We start from the raw sequence: 13,023 nt of genomic DNA, 5'->3' as shown, positions 1-13,023 counted from the left end.
CCTGGCATCTTTTTCTTCTTTCTGATCCTTTTCTCAGAAAGGGCAGTCTGGACTACAAGCTCACACTCTTCCTCCTCTTGCAGCTTTCAATTAGCCCATTTCACAAACTCATCAGCTGCACACTTAACTCCTTCAAAGTCCCTGGCACACTTGCTGAGACCCTCCTCTGTCCCCTCCGTTACATACAGTAGACCCTCCGTTACATACAGTAACAGAACCATACGAAATAAGAACAAGAAAATCGGATTCCACTTAGAAAGAGTTAATGAACTAATTTAAATGGCAAATACAACTATAAGTAACAACAATACCAAAAAATAAATATTTATATAGTCAATATCCTACAATCATTTTAAGTAACCCAAAACAAGATTCCCCTAAAAAAAAAAACAACAAATACACCAAGAAATAAATAAACAAAACTTTTCAATTTTCACAAATATCTAATTAAATTAAAATAAAGGGAGGTTAGGTGGAGAATGTATGTATGTAAGTGTATGATTGAAACTGACCCAAGCGACTTGCAGTGGTGGTGTCAGGAGGTTACACGTCAGCAGTTCACTGGCTGGCAGGTGACTTGGCAGAACGGACAGAAATGATGAACAGGCAGCCATTTTCGGAGGTGTCCTAACACATCGACACCGGTAACTTTGCAACACGAAGGTAACGTAAGACTGGCACTCATCAGCAATTACCAGAAAACTTGGTATTACGGTGGCTATAAAGGACAAGTCAGTGAAAACTTGAGCATCGCCGCATCTCTTCCTCAGCTTCCTCAGACCCAGGCAGAGCCACACCCGCAACGCAACTTGGTGACGCAAACACCACTCCCACACTGGAGGTCAGAACTCTCTCCCCGAAGAAAAAAAAAACCTTTTATATAATTTCACATCATCGTAATTGGTTGTAGCATCCAATGGGGATGAACTCAATATAAAAGTCAGTGACAAAGTAAGTAAACAAAAAATAGGGGCAGTACAGAAAGTTTCTGTATTGTCACAATGGCAACCCTAAAACATTAATAAACGCCTGAGCAGTGTACTGGTCTCTGCAACTTTGTTTATCACAATCTCATCATCCAAAGACATGAGGATTTCTTTCTCAGTGCACATGAGCATGAATGCCTCAAGGTTCTTCTGTGTTAAAGTGCTTCTGAGCCAGTTTTTTTTTTACGAATTTCACTATTAAAAAATTTCTCTCACAGGCTACTTGTGTGATGGACAGAGTTAACAGCAACTTGTAGGCAAGTCCAATCACATGTTAGGCATCAGTTAGAAGATTGTACTGAGAGAGAATGAGATGGACACAAATGACACAGTTTTTACAGGATGAACAAGTTTTGCTCTCTAGTTCTACATCCTGCTCTTCCATGAAAGGATCATCAGCATCACTTCCTTGTGGCATTTCACAAGCTGTTTTGACAATGTAACCCTCCAGAGGGGACATCTTTAGTCTGTCCCACTGAGATGCAAGGCTGCACAGCTCACCACATAATGTGCCAACAGTAGCTCTTTTGTCAAATTTAAGCAGACATTTGCTTATTTCTTCCAGTGCTGAGCTTTGGAGTCCATTTTCCCTCACATGAGCAAAGTTTCTAAGGTCTAAACAAGCAAAATCTGAGCAAAGTTTTGCATTAGCAGAAAACCGCCTGTGCATACTGTCTATTACTGTGTCTATAATGACATTGTGTACTTTTACCCTAAAGTCAGCATCTACTGATGCCAGTCCCTCATCTTCTGCAAGCTCTCCTGGCATCTTTTTCTTCTTTCTGATCCTTTTCTCAGAAAGGGCAGTCTGGACTACAAGCTCACACTCTTCCTCCTCTTGCAGCTTTCAATTAGCCCATTTCACAAACTCATCAGCTGCACACTTAACTCCTTCAAAGTCCCTGGCACACTTGCTGAGACCCTCCTCTGTCCCCTCAACCAGATGCTGAGCTGTAATGATATCCATTCCCCTTGTCTGTAGGTATTTTGAAAGCGGGGATGTAAGTGTAATCCATAGTATTACAAATAGAAATAAAAGAAAAATATATGCAATATAAACTGATATACATTAAGCTTAATTAATAAATTAAAAACCCGATTAATAGATTAATTTAAAAGTACTTCACAAATAGAATTCAAGTCTAAATCTTAAAATTGCCTAAAGGTATTTTTTGTTTTCCTGTTTGTTTATTGTTGATGATTTAGTTTTATTTTCTGATTTTTGTGAATTGTGAAGATGTATATTGTTGCTTTGCCCTTAAGAGGTTAAATTTGAGCTCACCACTGACCTATCAGGTGAAAGGAAATGCATGCAGCGGAACGACGTAAACAACGTCAGTGACGTCAGAGGAAGAAACGGAAGAGAAGCGAGCGCATGGAAGCAGAGATCGGAAAGCTAATCCAGTGAGAAACGAGTGAAATCCTGTCTTTTAAACTCGACAGAACGTCTAGAAAGATATTGATATTGATTCATCGGACCTGATTGGTTGTTGATCTTGCGATATTAAGTTGATATTGACGCGGATGCAGCGAGGACACGGATCGCGGTTGTCATCGCGTGCAATGAGATGGCGGGCCACCCAACGGATCTCGATTGAACACATTCACGGTGAAATTGCAGCGATTGCACCTGTTGTTTAATGTTTCATCTTCATGACAGAACTGTGCTGGATGACAGAGTAAGCTGGCATCACACTTTCTTCCTTTCCACCTGTACTGTGGTATGTTCTGGGCAGCAGGACGGTAGGACTCAATTTATGGATTGAAATCGAAACAATACTTTTCCTCGTGATTTTAGAGACTGGTATATAAAATATACAACAAAGACTGTTGGAATTAGCCTTCACTGTTTTTCATTTGCACTGTATTAGTGTGAAGACAAATTTTTATTTTATTTCATAATTGTGATTTATTCATTGTCATTTGGGGTATTTATCTTTTGTTTTGCAAGCTGAGTTGATAATTTGAGTATTTTGCTTAAACTAACAAAATTAGCTGATGCTACATGTAGTTAATTTCTAATAGAATAAAGTAATATAATTTGGACATGTCAATTAGCTATAAATAAAAATAGGGCAAACGTTGAACTTAAAATAAGCTAACAATATATATAAATCCATAAAATTAAAATAAATAAACCAGTTTGTCAGAGAGAAAGAAAAGATTAAATAAGAGGTTTTCAAGGAAGGAAAAAAAGAGACAATTCATTCTTTTGTTTATTTGGTTAACATTTTTTTATTATCCTAAAGAGAGTTTATTGATAACCAAGTTTTTTCTTTGAAAGAAGTTGTTCTTCTTTATTGTTGTTTTTTTTTTCCTCTGGAAAGAGAAATTAAGACAATTATTATTTTTATTTTTTTCTTTATTATATAAAGTTCATTATAGTTCAAACTAATCTCTGTTGTCTGTTCTCTTTAGTCAGTCTCTCATTTCTGCTCCTACGAACCTACAGTACTGGTCCACGTTTTCCCTCAGGTTCATGCAGTCTAAGCAGTTGTAGTGACGTGGGTGACCTGAGGGTGGCGCTACAGTTTGGCGAGCCAGCCAGGAGCAGTAAGTAGAGAGTGACTGGTAAGAACTCAGACAGGTTTAAATAGACTTTACAACGTAAAGATGGAAATCATTGAACAGGAGAACATTAAGGTTCCAAATTCTCTTATTGTAAGCGGAACTACAGACACAGAGAGTGATATTGATCTGACCGAGCATCTAGGTAAATATGGGTGCATAAATAGAATTGTCCGCATTGACAGTCCTGGGTCCCCCCATCACAAAAATGTGATAGTTGAATATGAGAGTGGAAGTGCAGTGAAAATCCTAGAGCCCCAGTTACCATTCATTTTTGAAAATCCACATCAGGCTGATATTCAGTATGAGATCAAAGCTTTGTCCAGTATTTATGTTGAAACCGTCACTACTAGTGCCACCAAGGGCTATATGGAAAAGTTGAAAAGCATTGCAAAGCTTAGTGGTAGGCGTTTTGAGGACCTCTTACAAGAAGAGCTTTCTAAATGCAGGGAACCCGTAGCACAGGCTGATGACGATACTACAGATGTTGCCTCTGATTTGCGCTCAGGTATTCCTCAAGTTAACCCTGCTCAGGGGAGCCAGGAAATGCCTATGGGTGCTGCGGTTGTTCCATTAGTTGGAACGAATGTTCCTAATGTAAATCCCCCAGAGATACAGCGTGTTGTAGTTGAGCATAGTGTGAAGAGTGAAGAAGCTACTTCTCACATGCATGCTCCTCTCAAGCTAAGATTCATTTCTGGGCGGTCTCCTCGTCCAGCGAATGAGGTAGATTATGAGATTTGGCACAATAGTGTAGAACTCATGCTACAAGACCCAGCCATGTCTGATTTAGTCAGATCTAGAAAAATTATTGACAGCCTTCTACCTCCAGCATCAGACATTGTGAGGACGCTGGTCTGCATGCAACACCTAGAGCTTATCTTGATCTTTTAGATTCAGCTTTCGGAATGGTGGAGGATGGTGACGAACCTTTTGCTAGTTCTTGAGCACGATGCAGAATGCAGGAGAAAAGCTATCACAGTTTTTACAGCGATTGCAAGTAGCTCTTGCACAGGCTATTAGAAGAGGTGGTGTGCCCTCTCGTGAGGCTGATCGACACGTTGTAAGACAATTCTGTAGGGGTTGTTGGGACGATACCCTCATTTCAGAATTACAACTAGAACAAAAGAAGGCCAATCCCCCTTCCTTCTCAGAATTGTTGTTACTGTTGCGAACAGCAGAAGACAAAATTAGCACAAAAGAGCTCCGTATGAGAAAACATCTTGGTGCATCCAAGCTGCGAACATCCTCTTACTTTGTGTGCGCTTCATCGGATGAGGTTGTATCGACTCAGACTATTGTTTCAGATTTGAAAAAGCAAATTGCAGAGCTTCAGAACCAAGTTGAGGGTTTAACGAAAGCTAAAAAGCAAGCTCAGTGTGCTCCAGAGGGCAGGGTTTGTGACTTGCAAAAGCAAGTAGTAGGGTTGAAGGGTCAAATTGTTGAAGCTAAGCCAAGCAAGTCTGCAAAAACTCAATCTGCTACTAGGATGAACAAAATCCAGTCCGTGCAAACAAACTTGAGTGAAGTTGTAAGCAGTGTCCCTCTTAAGCAGCTGAGTAAACCTAAGCCCTGGTACTGCTTTTACTGCGGTGAAGACAGTCATATTGCTTCTACATGTGTTTGTGATGCAAATCCTGCCTTGGTAGCTGCCAAAAGAAAGCTTTTAAAAGAGCGGCAGTCGTCCTGGGAGGCACAAATGGGGTCATCCCATCGCACTCCTTTAAAATAGAATCAGCTCCAGTTGTGGGACAAACAGGGGCTGAAAAATGTAGCAGGCGTCCCAAGAATAGTAAATTTTACAATCACAATGCTAGCAGTAGAAGCAAACCTTTTATTTTGCCTAAGGGCTTTGTAGGGGCAAAATGCACTGCTGAAGTCTCTATAGCGGGTCAAAAGTGTAGTGTTCTTTTTGACACAGGTTCGCAGGTAACCACTGTTTCTCAGACCTATTATGAACAGAATTTGTCTCATCTAGAGATAAAACCGCTTGAACATCTTGAGGTGGAAGCTGCAAATGGACAGTTTGTTCCGTATCTGGGCTATGTTGAGATTGATGTAGTGTTCCCAAAAGAATTCCTTGGAGCAGAGATCACACTTACCACTCTTGCTTTGGTCACTGCAGATACTAGCAGTAATGTCAAGTCTCCTGTTCTTATTGGTACGAACACCCTTGACTTAGTCTATGAAGTACAGTTTGACTCTGAAGTAGCCCAGCCTTCACATGTATTGCCGTATGGATTCAAAGTCGTCATGAATGTTCTCAGACACCGATTCAAGCTAAAAACCAATAGCATGATTGGACTTGTTCGAGCCCAGGGTACAAAGCCTGAAATTGTCCCTGCAGGACAAACTCTTGTGCTTGAGGGTTCAATAAACTCAAGAGAGCTTTCCTCTGATAAGTGGGTTCTGATAGAGGCTCCTCTTCAGTCTTCCTTGCCTGGAGGTCTTTTGTGTGCATCTTCTCTTGTCACTCTTTTCCAGAGATCATTTCAGAAAATCCCAGTGATCCTGAAAAATGAAACTGAGCATGACATTTTAGTTCCTGCAGAGTGTCATTGCAGAATTGTATTCACTGCAGAGTTTGAATGTTAAAGAACCTGCCACAGAGTCCAACAGTCAGGGTAAAGAGTTACCACTGTACACTTTGGATTTTGGTGACTCACCAATACCTAATGAGTGGAAGGAGAGAATTTCACAAAAGTTGTGTGCGATGTCAGATGTTTTTGCTCTTCATGATTTAGATTTCGGCAAGACTGATAAAGTGACGCATCGCATAAGGCTACATGACCAAACCCCATTTAAACAGAGAGCTCGCCCCATTCACCCGCAAGATTTTGATGCTGTGCGGAAACATCTGCAGGAGTTATTAGATGCCGGTGTCATCCGGGAGTCGGAGTCCCCTTTTTCTTCACCGATCGTAGTTGTTCGGAAGAAGAATGGGGATGTTCGTCTCTGTGTTGACTACCGTAAACTTAACCTGCAAACGATTAAAGATGCTTACGCTTTGCCAAATTTGGAGGAAACTTTTTCCGCTCTTACTGGTTCTCGTTGGTTCTCTGTTTTGGACCTCAAATCTGGTTATTACCAGATCGAGGTTGAGGAGTCCGATAAGCACAAGACCGCTTTTGTCTGTCCGTTAGGTTTCTGGGAGTTCAATCGAATGCCGCAAGGGGTTACGAATGCTCCCAGTACCTTTCAAAGACTGATGGAACGGTGTATGAGCGATGTTCATTTAAAAGAGGTCGTTGTTTTTCTGGATGACTTGATAGTGTTTTCTGACACCTTAGAGGAGCACGAGCGTAGGTTGTTGAGAGTGTTGCATCGCTTGCGGGAGTTTGGGTTGAAGCTTTCTCTGGAAAAATGCAGATTTTTTCAGACTTCTGTGAAATATCTTGGGCACATAGTGTCTAGCAGTGGTGTAGAGACCGATCCAGACAAGGTTGCGGCACTGAAAACTTGGCCTATTCCGAAAAACCTGAAGGAACTCAGATCATTTTTAGGTTTTTCAGGGTATTACCGCAGATTTATTCGCGATTATGCTGCCATTGTGAAGCCTTTAAATGATTTGACATCAGGGTATCCGCTACATAATAAGAGCTCTAAAGTTAGGGAACGGAGAGATTACCACAATCCCAAAGAGCCCTTTGGGAGCCGTTGTCTGCAATTTGTCAGAAAGCGTTTGAAGCCATCATCGAAGCACTTACTACTGCTCCAGTGCTTGGTTTTGCCGATCCTAAACTTCCGTATGTTTTACATACGGACGCCAGCACTGTGGGGTTGGGAGCGGCTTTGTACCAGGAGCAAGAAGGGCAGTTAAAAGTAATTGCTTATGCCAGCCGTGGACTTTCTCGAAGTGAAGCCCGTTATCCCGCTCATAATTTAGAGTTTTTGGCCCTTAAATGGGCGGTAACTGAAAAATTTTACGATTATCTGTACGGCAACCAATTTACTGTAGTTACCGACAGTAATCCACTTACTTATGTATTAACCTAGGCTAAGTTAGATTCTACGAGCTACAGGTGGCTTTCCGCTCTTTCAGCATTTTCCTTTAAATTGCAGTACAGAGCTGGAAAACAGAACATATATGCTGACAGTTTGTCCAGACTTCCTCATGGTGCTTTAAAAAATGATGTAGCATCTCAGAAGGAACAGGAACGAATTCGTCAATTTGCATTGAACCACCTGTTTGATGATGTCCAGACCATGTCACCTGAAGTCATTCAGGCCATATGTGATAAGCACTTTGTCTATTGCAAGTCCGTGGGTTGTGGTGTTACTCCTATGACTTTAGTTGAGTCCCTTGCAATCCATGTTGATGCAATCCCAGGCAGTTTTGATCATGATGAGAATAATTTTGGTTGTCCGGTAGTGCCAACATTTGGAGAGAATGATTTAAAAGAAAAACAAAGATCTGACCCCATTATCCGTGAAGTCATTGTCCAGTTAGAAACAGGTGAGACAATCCCTCCTTTAGTACGGAAAGAACTTCCTATGCTCTCTTTGCTTATGAGGGAACTCAGTAAGTTGGAGTTGCAAAATGGAATCCTCTATCGGAGGAGGCATGATAGAGATACCATCACTTATCAGCTAGTTCTTCCTGAGTCTTTGCGTAGTATGGTTTTGACATGTCTACATGACGACATGGGGCATTTGGGTGTAGATCGTACACTGGACCTTGTGAGATCTAGGTTTTATTGGCCTAAAATGCTTGTGGATATTGAAAGAAAGATCCGGACCTGCCCTAGGTGTGTGTGTCGTAAATCTTTACCAGATCATGCTGCACCCTTGGTTAATATTCAAGTGACTCGACCCCTTGAGCTAGTGTGTATGGATTTTTTTGTCCATTGAACCAGATTCCCGAAACACCAAAGATGTGCTGGTTATCACAGATTTCTTTACCAAGTATGCGGTTGCTGTTCCAACTTGTAATCAGAAGTCGCGTACGGTTGCTAAAGCTCTTTGGGAGAATTTCATAGTTCATTATGGAATTCCTGAAAAATTACACAGTGATCAAGGGGCCGACTTTGAGTCAAAGACTATAAAAGAACTATGCGAATTGATGGGAATTCATAAGATTAGGACAACCCCTTACCACCCCAGGGGGAACCCTGTCGAACGATTCAACCGTACTCTTTTAAACATGCTCGGTACTTTGAAAAAATGTGACAAAGTACATTGGAGTAGTTATGTGAAACCTCTTGTTCACGCGTATAACTGCACCAAGCATGATTCCACTGGGTTTAGCCCCTATGAATTAACGTTTGGAAGGCAGCCGCGGTTACCTATAGATTTGGCATTTGATGTTCCGCTGAACAGAGAGGAGTACAAAACTCATTTGCAGTTTGTGCATGATTTGAGGTGTAGGTTGAAAAAAACGTATGATTTGGCAATGAAAAGTACTGCTAAAGTTGGAGAAAGAAACAAAGCTCGTTTCGATAAGCATGTTGTTGAATCTGTTTTAGACATTGGGGATAGGGTCCTGGTAAAAAATGTGCACTTGAGGGGAAAACAGAAGTTGGCAGACAAGTGGGAATCACTTGTATATGTTGTTGTGAAAAGAGCGGGTGTTCTCCCAGTGTACACTGTCAAGCCAGAGGGTAAAGAAGGCCCTCTAAGAACGCTTCACAGAGACCTTTTACTGCCTTGTGATTTGTTACAGTTACCTGAGGAAGTACTTGCGTTGCCCAGTACTCGGAAACGTCCTCCAACTCGTAAAAACCCCTTTAACAAAGTACAAGACCAGGTAGATTTTGACTCTGATGATGATGATGACAGCAGCTTACAGCTGATGCACAGTGATCTTCTAATACCGCCGGACATAACGTTTACTTAGGTTTATGAAGCTGGAACCGGGCCACAAACTGAGGTTCCCTCAATTCCAATAGTTCAAGACACTGTCGGTCACATTTCAACTGAAAATCTGCCTTTTTCAGCAGACAGTCCGATCGAATGTTTACCTGAAATAGAGAATTTTCAAATAGACAATGCACCTACCTTGAATGTTCTACCTGTTGATGATCCAGATGTTGTGGAGTCTGATGAAAACTTACCTGCAGAGGTTCCTGTCAATTTAAGTGACCAGCAAATACCTGTAGAGGAAACTGTAAAAGTTAGTGATCATGAAACTGAAACGAAGAAACATGAAAATAATGGTAATGTTATCAGGAAGTCTGATAGAGTTAGGCAGAAACCACGGATTTTTACTAATCCTGAATTGGGTAACCCGTTGGTCTCTATAGTGCAGTCTCTTTTTCAGAGTCTTAGCACGGCTGTGACTGACTCTATCATTGAAAACAACAGCTTTACAAAGGCAGCTGATGCAGTAGTCACACAGCCTGTTAGTTTCATGCACAGAGACGTGCATAGAGTTAACGGGGGAGGGTGTAATCCATAGTATTACAAATAGAAATAAAAAAAAAATATGTGCAATATAAACTGATATACATTAAGCTTAATTAATAAATTAAAAACCTGATTAATAGATTAATTTAAAAGTACTTCATAAATAGAATTCAAGTCTAAATCTTAAAATTGCCTAAAGGTATTTTTTGTTTTCCTGTTTGTTTATTGTTGATGATTTACTTTTATTTTCTGATTTTTGTGAATTGTGAAGATGTATATTGTTACTTTGCCCTTAAGAGGTTAAATTTGAGCTCACCACTGACCTATCAGGTGAAAGGAAATGCGTGCAGCAGAACGACGTAAACAACGTCAGTGACGTCAGAGGAAGAAACGGAAGAGAAGCGAGCGCATGGAAGCAGAGATCGGAAAGCTAATCCAGTGAGAAACGAGTGAAATCCTGTCTTTTAAAGGGCCATGAAACCCCCTCGTTTCAGCAGGGTGTTTTCACACCTCTACTTTGGAAAAAGTCAGCAAAGTGGGGGTGTCCAGCTCTGTTTAGGGGGGAGTGTCGGAGAAACTAAAGTGGGAGGGTGTGGGTGTGTCTATTTGGGCACGCGCGAGTTTCAGTCAAAATACACAGGAGAAAGGGATGGTGTTTAACCTACATGGACATTTGTAGTCGAATTATTTGCCAAATTATTAAATGTTGGACTTTAACTGCAGTTTGGCTCTTTCATTCAGGGAATTCATTCATGCCCCTCGCGACAAACGAGATATTTGATTCGATGCACACGGCAGGTAGCGTCCGAAAGCCGCGTGTGTTAATCCGGTCACAAAATGCGGTGCTAACATGTTTGCACTCAATGCAATAGTTAACTTAATTCGATACGAACAAACTGAATATACAAAGAGCACTGGTCGCTCACTTACCAAATCTGTAGAGACAGGACAATCACCAGCAACTAGAGCCACGTCTTTATTAAGAGAAGATTACATCCGGAATCCGGATTTCAGCGTTTGCAGATGAGAACAGCTCTCAGGTAAACAATAATCCCCCTTAGACGCATAAATTATTGTTGTCGAGCATCGCGTACACTGTCACACGTGATCCAGATGAGCTCTCACAGAGAGAAAATGAAAACGAAACTTAATGGCAGCAAACTGTAAAAGCAACACTTCACGCTTGTTTTGCCAACACAACGTGGCGTCTCTGTGGTGTAAAGACGATGACACTAATGAATATTAATGAAGTTGCACAACAGAGCGCGCTGATTGGTTTAAACCAAGCTTTACTCATGCATTAATGCATCACACTGTAAGACGTAATAAGACACACTCTGGCACAGACGCCCAGTCTGCACGCTGGAATACACGCTATTATGTCATGACCGTGATGCAGCTTCAAAAATTCGTTTCAAACAGGAAGTACGAATTTGCTTGAAATAACGCAAAAACAACCAATTTACACTTTTTAGTGAAATATAGGTGTCTTAATAGTGTTTTTAGCAGTGTGGGACACATATACGACTGTCAACAGCTCAAAAAATGTGTTTTGGTGTTTCGTGACCCTTTAAACTCAACAGAACGTCTAGAAAGATACTGATAGTGATTCATCGGACCTGATTGGTTGTTGATCTTGCGATATTAAGTTGATATTGACGCGGATGCAGCGAGGACACGGATCGCGGTTGTCATCGCGTGCAATGAGATGGCGGGCCCACCAACGGATCTCGATTGAACACATTCACGGTGAAATTGCAGCGATTGCACCTGTTGTTTAATGTTTCATCTTCATGACAGAACTGTGCTGGATGACAGAGTAAGCTGGCATCACACTTTCTTCCTTTCCACCTGTACTGTGGTATGTTCTGGGCAGCAGGACGGTAGGACTCAATTTATGGATTGAAATCGAAACAATACTTTTCCTCGTGATTTTAGGGACTGGTATATAAAATATACAACAAAGACTGTTGGAATTAGCCTTCACTGTTTTTCATTTGCACTGTATTAGTGTGAAGACAAATTTTTATTTTATTTCATAATTGTGATTTATTCATTGTCATTTGGGGTATTTATCTTTTGTTTTGCAAGCTGAGTTGATAATTTGAGTATTTTGCTTAAACTAACATAAAATTAGCTGATGCTACATGTAGTTAACTTCTAATAGAATAAAGTAATATAATTAGGACATGTCAATTAGCTATAAATAAAAATAGGTCAAACGTTGTACTTAAAATAAGCTAAAAATATATATAAATCCATAAAATTGAAATAAATAAACCAGTTTGTCAGAGTGAAAGAAAAGATTAAATAAGAGGTTTTCAAGGAAGGAAAAAAAGAGACAATTCATTCTTTTGTTTATTTGGTTAACATTTTTTTATTATCCTTAAGAGGGTTTATTGATAACCAAGTTTTTTCTTTGAAAGAAGTTGTTCTTCTTTATTGTTGTTTTTTTTCCTCTGGAAAGAGAAATTAAGACAATTATTATTTTTATTTCTTTATTATATAAAGTTCATTATAGTTCAAACTAATCTCTGTTGTCTGTTCTCTTTAGTCAGTCTCTCATTTCTGCTCCTACGAACCTACAGTACTGGTCCACGTTTTCCCTCAGGTTCACGCAGTCTAAGTAATTGTAGTGACGTGGGTGACCTGAGGGTGGCGCTACACAGAGGCGACCTATAACGCAAGTTCAAATAACCTTACAGGAGATCAACGTGGAGATTATTATTTTAGACACATAGAGAATTACTGCTAACGATCTCCTGTATTTTCCCTGTACTTAAATTAGTTTATTTTATTGTGCAGTTTTATTGTCATTTTATATTTCTTAATTCTTGTGCACTACAAAATGTATTTAATTGTATTATTATTTAATACTTGTGCAATCAATACAGGTTTATTGTTATTTGTTTTGTCCTTTATTTAAATATTTGCAATGTATGCTGTTTGCATCTTTATTCAAAGGTTAAACTCAGTGATACACTTTGCGTTTACATAGTAGCCTGCGTTTGCTGTCATATCAACACAAATGGATGTAATAACGTTAACAAATGTGAGGGTTTTATATAATGAAGATTCAATAGCAGCAGCTCCGGGCCGCAGCGCATAACCTACTCGCTTGCTC

At 40.3% G+C, this 13,023-nt stretch overlaps 2 protein-coding genes across 2 annotated transcripts in view; both read right to left on the bottom strand.

Annotated features, from left to right (window-relative positions):
• The window catches only part of LOC137491238 (uncharacterized), a 1,025,816-nt gene that overhangs the window by 824,746 nt on the left and 188,047 nt on the right, over positions 1 to 13,023 (bottom strand). The gene's annotated exons all lie outside the window — the stretch shown is intronic.
• LOC101886704 (uncharacterized) overlaps positions 1 to 13,023 on the bottom strand; it is an 847,011-nt gene that overhangs the window by 645,941 nt on the left and 188,047 nt on the right. The window lies entirely within an intron of this gene.

The sequence above is a fragment of the Danio rerio genome, chromosome 4, assembly GCF_049306965.1.
Source record: "Danio rerio strain Tuebingen ecotype United States chromosome 4, GRCz12tu, whole genome shotgun sequence".
Classification (NCBI taxonomy): Eukaryota; Metazoa; Chordata; class Actinopteri; order Cypriniformes; family Danionidae; genus Danio; species Danio rerio.
This window is presented reverse-complemented; position numbering and strand designations above follow the sequence as displayed.